Source organism: Mustela erminea, chromosome 19 (assembly GCF_009829155.1).
Source record: "Mustela erminea isolate mMusErm1 chromosome 19, mMusErm1.Pri, whole genome shotgun sequence".
NCBI classification, from domain to species: Eukaryota; Metazoa; Chordata; class Mammalia; order Carnivora; family Mustelidae; genus Mustela; species Mustela erminea.
The window spans coordinates 21,667,089-21,672,596 of record NC_045632.1 but is presented as its reverse complement, the minus strand read 5'-3'; positions in this window follow the sequence as shown (position 1 = coordinate 21,672,596).

Below are 5,508 nucleotides of genomic sequence, written 5' to 3'. Positions count from 1 at the left end.
ACTAAATTGATGTCAGACATGAAGTAATTTTAACCAATACCTTCAAAAGTCTATAATACCAAATATTGGAAAATTATATGTAGGGTAATCTAAATAATGAGATGTTAAAATTTCTTGGATCCCGGGAACTCTTCTATTCATTCTGTTCCTCTCTCTCTTTCAACCTCACTGTGGGAGGCTCCGTCGCTGACATCTTTATATATGATGTTCTCATTTCAAAATGCCACTGAACCTTCAAATGAACACTTGCGTATGATCCTTGAATACAAAAATACTTAAATCAAGATTTTTATGTTTTGGTGCAGTCAGCCAGAATGCACAGAGAGAAATGGGAAGGCTTGGCTCAGGACCCTACCCCAGGAAGGCAGGAAAGGTCCTTCTGAGGAAGGGAGGCCGCTTGAGAGGGAGACACATGACCAGCGAGGGATGTAGAGGCATCGAGATTCCCTGAAAGATGAAACATGGAAGGGCATCCTCCCTCCGTAACCAGATCACGGGAGGGAATGCCTCTCCTCACACTGGGGACCTGACCACATGCCCCAAGAGGAGAGAGGGCAATGCAATGGGCGTTCAGGGCCAGCACAGGCAGCTTCCTTTGTGTCCAGAGGGTTCTAAGTGAGGTCTACGTGAACACCTGGCAGGTCTCCGGCCACTCCCTGCTAAGTGTCTTCATGATTCTAGTCTCACACCAAAAAGATTGGGCACCACTCTGTGCCAGAACTGGGCTAGATGCTTTCCCGATGGGACGGACCTTGATACCACAGTAAGCTCCATGTCTGCTGTTTATGGGTGAGGATGTAGAAGTGAGCAAGTGTGACCAGTTTGCACAAGTGTAGGTAGAGGGAAGAGCAGAGCCAGAGCACGAAGCCAGATCCACCTGGGTCTGGAACCCACACCCGGGAGGGAGTTGCCAGAGATTGGGGAAGACGCTGGTGTAAGTGACCGAGCCGCAGATCCCATGGAGGGGGAAGCCTCCGAAAGTTTAGTGAGAAGTTTTATTTTGCTTCAGTTGGCCAAATGTTTTGAAAGTTTTTTTTTTTTTTTAAAGATTTTATTTATTTATTTGACACAGAAAGTAAGAGCACAAGCAGGCAGAAGGAGAGGGAGAAGCAGGCTCCCCAAGAAGCAGGAAGCCCGATGCGGAACTCAATCCCAGGACTCTGGGATCATGACCTGAGCCGAAGGCAGCTGCTTAACCACCTGAGCCACCCAGGTGCCCCTGAAAGTTTTAAACTGTGAGACAAAGAGGGGGAAAACTTTCCTGTGGAGAAAGACCTTAGTTTATTCCGGCACTGAGCCCGCCTTGGTTTTGTGGGGGAAGCTCTGGTCTTCCCCAGGCTCGAGGTCTGTTGGGCCAGGGACCTGTCAGCATTGCTGAGAACCACAGGGATCTTGGGTTCAGGCGGTGCAGGGGGTGGGAGGCAGGGCTGCTGCTGGAGCAGACACATCGTGTGGAGAAAGTTCCCTCACAGCTGGAAAGCCACATGGGGTACTTTCAGCTGGAGATTGTTTGTTTCTTTGGACGAGGAACAGGAACACTCCTACTCAGCCTTCAAAACTCAGCTCAGATGTTACCTGCTCCGAAACCCTCCCCAGATGCCAGGAGGTAGGGCTAGAAGCCCTGCTGGGACCCGGGCTCCCCCACACTTGGTGTTGTATGGCATCCAATGGGGCTCTTTCTGCCGTCGTTCTGGCCCGGCTGTGAGCTTGGAGAGAGAGGAACCCAGTGGAGCACGATGGCTGTGGAAGATCGTAGAGCAGAAGTCGGTGCCCATTCAGGGAGCCCTGATGGACAAGGGCAAAGCAGGTGCCGGCTTGGACCGGCAGCCCCCAGAGGGATGGGCATCCAGACTTGCTGGCTACCCACATGCCCCAAAACAGAGAACGTGGCCTGCAGAGTGGCCTCCTTGGGACCCCTACCTGGGTTGGTGGGTAGGGCCGGTGGGCCATGTTGGTCAACAGAAGGGCAAGGCTGTTCCGTGTGTGAGCCTGAGTTAACAGCACCCGACATGGCAGCAGAGCCTGGAGGATGCAAGCAGTGACCTTGTTTCCCACCTGACCAGTCCACTGACTATATATATTTTTTAAGGAAATGTGGGGCTCGAACTCACAACCCAAGATTAAGAGTCATAAGCTCCACCTACTTAGCCGGCCAGGTGCCCCTCGGTCCATTGCCTGGACCACTGGAGCCACATGGCTGGGCTTGGAAAGGTCTTCCTCTCCTCTGAAGCCCTCCCGACCCTCATGGGAAGGAGAAAGGAAGGGAGACGGAGACACAGAGGGAGCAAAGGGAGAGGAAGAGGCGGAGAGAGACAGCAGGAAGAGAGAGAGCCAGGAAGGAGAGTCACGCGGGAGAGGGAACGGGAGAGAGGTCTGCCTAATAGCCACACGGGTCCGCCTCCAGCCCAACTGCCCCGACGGAGAGCATCCTGCCTCACCCCGCCCCGTTCTCCCATCCGTAGAAAAATTTAAAAACATATTTGACTCTTTTGTCTGATACTCAATTCCCCTGAGGAATATTTTTGTTTGGCTTTGTTTTGTTGTTTTTTTTTTTTAAAGGAAAAATGTTCACGGAAGGTTATAAAACACATATAATTTACTCACGGTAATTGCCCACGTGTTATTTATGGGCTGTGCCGGCAGTGAAACAGAAGAACGACTTGATCAATGCATTAGTCTAATCACGGGGTTCCTGCTCTTAATTTCTTTTGTTAGTAATTTCCATACTCGGGCAGCAATGCGTAGAATTATCTCGATTTACAGATCTTGAGACCCTGGGGAAAATCTCTTTGGAGCCATTTCTGTCTCCTGGGGAATCTGATATTTATTCAATACTGAGTTTGAAAGTCGTGTATTACAGATTCAACAACTCCAAATAACTCCTTAGAAATTTAGTGGGTCTTTCTGACATTTTCCCTTTTTTAATTGGCAATTTTGGGGGGCTGAGAAATAGATCACAGAACGCGAGTGAGAACAACTTTGAGTCGATGGGAAGCCATGATTCGGCAGACTTGTCATTTGTCAGGAAGCAGACACCGACAAAAACACGACTCTGTCTTTTCTTTCTGAATACAGGGAAGCCCTTTGCTTCACTTTGCCCAGAGTTTGTAATACAATATTCCAAGGCAAAGTGCTTATGGTAAGCCTATTGGAAGCTGTGGGAGAAGTTTCCTGTAATTTCAATTTGCCTTGACAGAAGGAGACACAGGGCATGCTGTCGGCCAGGCCTGCTGACCAGCGCCTTCCCTTCTCGCTTCCAGGGGCCATAGAGGAGGGCATGAGCGGACTTCCTTCTCTTGGGTCAGCACCTTGGTTTCTTCCAATGGGGACAGGTTGCAGTCCCTCAAACTGCCAAGCAGGTGTGGGAAGCCACAGTCCTTCCATTGAGCAAAGCCGTTCAGAGGAACCCACACTGATTTCTCACAGACATTTCAGCGTCCAGACTTCCAAGGACATGGCTCAGAGACCAGAGATGGATGAGTGGGCAGCTAACAGGGGACAGTTCCAGAAGGGCTGCGGCTTCGGGGCTGCATTCTGATATCGGAAACCCTTACCTGATCATGATAATTGATGACCCTGATGGGGTCTGTCACCTCATCATCATGGAGATGATCTCCTATCATCTCGACATGGGTGGTAAGTGACAGAGAGAACATTTTAAATCCAGATTCTGTTTGATCCCATAAGTTCATTTCAGACCTCAGTACTCAGAAACACCCTGCAAACACGCGGACCTCTCTCAGGCAGCAGGGTGACTCCTCTCCCCCTGCCAGGGTTTGCTGGAGACTGAGAGGTTCCCAGGACATGAGACTTCCAATGTTCGAAACTGGGAAACTTCTGGACAAACTGGGATGTGCTGGTTTCTTTCTCTGCGAATGAAAATAAGGCATAAGCTCTTCAAGGAGAGTTAATACTCAAAACCAGGAGAACAAACGTAAGCGGTAAGACCCGTGGTTTGATAATGGGAGGCAACCTTCTGGTGAGTTTTATCTGACAGGCATGATGTTCCTCAAGCATTTTAAATAGAATGTGTTTGAAATTCAGGACATTTCACATGGAAAGTTGAATCTGGAAATAGAAAGATCGGGTCTCAGAGGGCTGCAGTGCCCGCGAAGCCAGCCGTGGCCCAGCTCACCTCGCAGATGAGGTCGCTGGCCTGGCTTTGTAGACCGTCGAGTCTGGTGTCTGGTAGGAGGCAGTGTTATGCTGCCGTGACCAGGAACCAAATTGCAGTAGGGTCCCCAGTAGCCAATTGTTAAGTTCTTTCTCTCCAGGCCCTCCCAGCGTTTCCAGGCTGACTATTCCAGGGTCCCAGGCAAAACAGAGCACATTCTTGTTAAGCCGGGATCCCCAATAAATCTGACTACTCAGGAAGTTCACATGCCCTAATCACGGCTCACAGTGAGGGCTACCGGCTTATGGATTGGGGAAGCGCCTTCTGATTCCCATGGGAAAATGACATGGTCCTGCAAGGCTTTTCAGAGAAAAGAGAGTCCCCAAGTTTTATTGTTTGAAATTTGCCACCCCACAGCACTGATGCACAGCTGGCGATGACGTCAGAGCTCAGAGCTTAGCGAGCACGTTTCCCTGTACTATTCCGTTTCCTGCTCACGTCAAGCGCGTGAGCGTGGATGATGTCATGCTCCTTTCATGGATGAAGCCCAGAGAGGTGGAACTGCCCTAACCTGGCACTGTCAACTCCCAGCTTCATTCATCTTCAGCACCAGGTGGGAAGTCTTTATTAACCAGAATGCCCAATTAACCAGAACATGGGCTCTGTCTTGGAGATGATTCCAGACTGATTTTCTTTATTAGAAACTCACCCTCTCCGGGTCCTTGTCCAATCAGCCAGAGGTCTTTCTGGCAGCCCAGTGAGGCCGTGTTTCAGAGCGTGGGTTGTGGACCAGATGGCTCTGCAGGCCAAGTGGGTTGTTGCCCAAGGCCCGAGACTCCCGCATCTCCCTGGTGGACAGACAGCCTCCGGAGCTCTCCCCCTGAAGTGCAACCACCCAGGATCCTGACAAAGACAACCATCCCTGGTCATCCCTATTCTCCACGACCAAGCTGGGGGAAGCCTTCCAGAGGCTTTCGCTCTGCACCCCGACCTCGCGGTCTTACCCTTTCTGGCTGAACAAGAGACAAACAGCTCCTCTCCACTTGTCTGTGTGCAGCTTAACGAATGCGTATGAAGACCATATAAATAATTCACATCACTCAAGAGGTGGTGAGCCGAACAAGTCCCTTCTGGTTACATTTATTTAAAGATAAGGTGAAACTAAGTGAGTGATGGCCCAGTTACAAAGGCCAGGGTCCAAAGGGGATTGGGACACTCTAAGTTACACCACCAGAGTGATTTGTGCAGAATTATGTCAACTTAGAGATCCTGGCACCTTGGGGGAAAAGGAAATGTCTTATCTCTAAGAAAAGTGATACGCGATGAGTATTTTCCAAGTACAGCCTATGAGCTAATTCTACAGAATTCAATTTGGCTCTGGCAGAAGCAAAATT